Source organism: Octopus bimaculoides, chromosome 14 (assembly GCF_001194135.2).
Source record: "Octopus bimaculoides isolate UCB-OBI-ISO-001 chromosome 14, ASM119413v2, whole genome shotgun sequence".
Lineage (NCBI taxonomy): Eukaryota > Metazoa > Mollusca > Cephalopoda > Octopoda > Octopodidae > Octopus > Octopus bimaculoides.
Genome location: NC_068994.1, coordinates 33,174,802 through 33,177,327, shown reverse-complemented (window position 1 = coordinate 33,177,327; position 2,526 = coordinate 33,174,802). Strand labels below are relative to the sequence as shown.

The 2,526-nt window shown below is 41.5% G+C and overlaps 1 protein-coding gene across 2 annotated transcripts in view; it reads left to right on the top strand.

Moving 5' to 3' along the window:
- Window positions 1-2,526, top strand: part of LOC106869384 (protocadherin-17) — a 222,538-nt gene that overhangs the window by 148,895 nt on the left and 71,117 nt on the right. The gene's annotated exons all lie outside the window — the stretch shown is intronic.

The following is a 2,526-nucleotide window of genomic DNA, read 5'->3' as shown; positions in this document are numbered from 1 at the left end:
CCAATGACGATGATGATGATGATGATGATGATGAGGATGATGATGGTAATGATGGTGATGGTGGTGGTAGTGATGATGATGGTGCTTGTGGCTGAAGGTGATGGTGGTACTGGTGACGATGACAACAATGATGCCAATGACGATGATGATGATGATGATGATGATGAGGATGATGATGGTAATGATGGTGATGGTGGTGGTAGTGATGATGATGGTGCTTGTGGCTGAAGGTGATGGTAGTGCCGGTGGTTTTAGTGACAGTAGTGTCTTCTGAATTGCTTATAACAGTGGTGGTGGTGGTGTCGATGGTAAGGTGGTGGTGGTGAGAGTGATGGTGTAAAGCAATGGTGATGGTTGTGATGATGGTGGCAATAGTTTACTATTGCTAATTGTAGTATGTTTGTTGTTATTGGTGGTATTGTTGTTGTTGTTAGTTGTGATGGTAGTGGGAATAATGGTGGTGGTGGTGATGGTGGTGCCGGTGTTACTGGGTGCGACAGCAACTGATGTTGTTAACCCAGATCTACACTGATCAATCATAGTTAGAGTCAAAGGCATTCCGGCCATGACCATCCTACTGTTAGTTCCGCTTTTTCTTTTTCCTCAGACTGGCCCTTTCTTTCTGGAACATGTGTGATATGAGGGAAAATTTGACCGCTATTTCTAACAGATCAAGCAATCATCGTCTTCTTGTGTGTGTGTGTGTGTGTGTGTGTGTGTGTGTGTGTGTGTGTGTGTGTACGTGTGTTTGCATGCGTGCATGCATGTGTGTGTGCACCCTTGCCTAGATATCACCCCACAACTGCAAATGAGCATCTTAATCATAGAGGTAATATTATTCATCTCAAATCTTCTGCAAAAGTCATACACAGGGAAAATAACACATTGCTTGAAAACAGTTGAATGTTAGCAACAGGAAGAGCATCCTGCCATAGAAAATCTAGCTCTACTAGAGTCCATTTGAACCATGAATGATTATGGCTTTCTGGAAGACAAGACAAAAAATTGTTTTCCATTAGGTTCACGTAGCTATAGCCATTTTATAAGTATTTTTCTGTTATTCTTTACGAGATATTTTTTGATATTTTTGGAAATCTTTTTTCCTGTACATTATGTTACAGTAGTTTTCTCCTTGCAAAAGACCCCTACCTCCCTGTATTCAGGGCAAATATAATCTTTTTTTTTGTGTTGGATTCGGATGGGTGGGAGTCTCTGTTCAAAATGCAATCATTCCTTGTGTTTTTTCTTTATTTTCCGTTTCTTTATTTCGTATCTCATTTTGTGGATAATAACATCATTGGTTACAGGTTTCTGACGGGACAGTCGCTGGTTCACTGCACAAACAATGTTGAGAGTGACAAGATATTTTCTGTGCAACTCGGGCGGAACAAATACTCGAACAACAACAACAACGATGGTGGTGGTGGTGGTGGTAGTGGTGACGATGATGATGATGATGATGATGATGATTTCTAATAATAATAATAGCAATGATGATGATAATTTGTAATAATGATGATGGTGGTGGTGGTGGTGGTGGTGAGGGTGATGATGATGACGACGGTACATTATGTATACATGTTATTGCATTCCTTTTTACATTTTTTTCCCACCTTCTTCGTCTTACTCCTCATCACATTTTAGGTGCACCACCACCACCACCACCACCACTTCCGCCTCCACCATCTCCTCCATGTAACCTGTCTTTCTAAGGTTCACTTCATCCAAACGCCTCTATGACAAATATATGTAAAACAAAACTAGTAGGGGGAGAGTCGTGGTGGTGGTCATTTTGGCCTTGGTGATGTTGGTGGTCGTCGTCGTCATGGTGGGGGTGGGGTGGGGGAGGCAGTGGTTGATGGATGATGGATGATGGAGACAAAAGAGACCGATGTTGTGTGTGTGTGGTGGGGTGTTTTGAGCTGGCCATGACTGGCATGGTGGAGTAAGTTTTTTTTTTTTTTATATAATGGTCATATTTTTTCTCAGTTTTTTTCTGTTTCCTGTTTTTTGTTATTTCGTTTTTTGTTTTTTGTTTCTTTGTTTCTTTGGCAAGAAGCAAGAGGATTGGAATGATCAGATTTTGCAAACAAAGCCCATGTATATAATTTGTTGTTGTTAATATTTTAGTGGAGGTGGAGGACAGGCAGTGCCTGTGACCCTTTGCAAAAGCTCCAGAGGTTGATGCAAGGAGGAAAGAGAAGGAATGTATGCTTGAAACTAGAAACCTGGCCCAAATAATTGCAACTAAGTGGCCTCCATTAAAATCACCAAAGATTCTACATAGTGATGATGATGATGATGATGATGATGATGATGATGGACGACAATGACGACAACAAAGGGTAGGGAGATGAGGGGAGGAGGAGCAGGAGGATGAGGAGGAGAGAAGGGGACTACAGCCATGCTGGAGCACAGCCTTTAATTGAACAAATCGATCCCGAGACTTATTCTTTGTAAACCTAGTACTTATTCTATCAGGCTCTTTTGGCAAACAACTAAGTTACGGGGATGTAAACACACCAA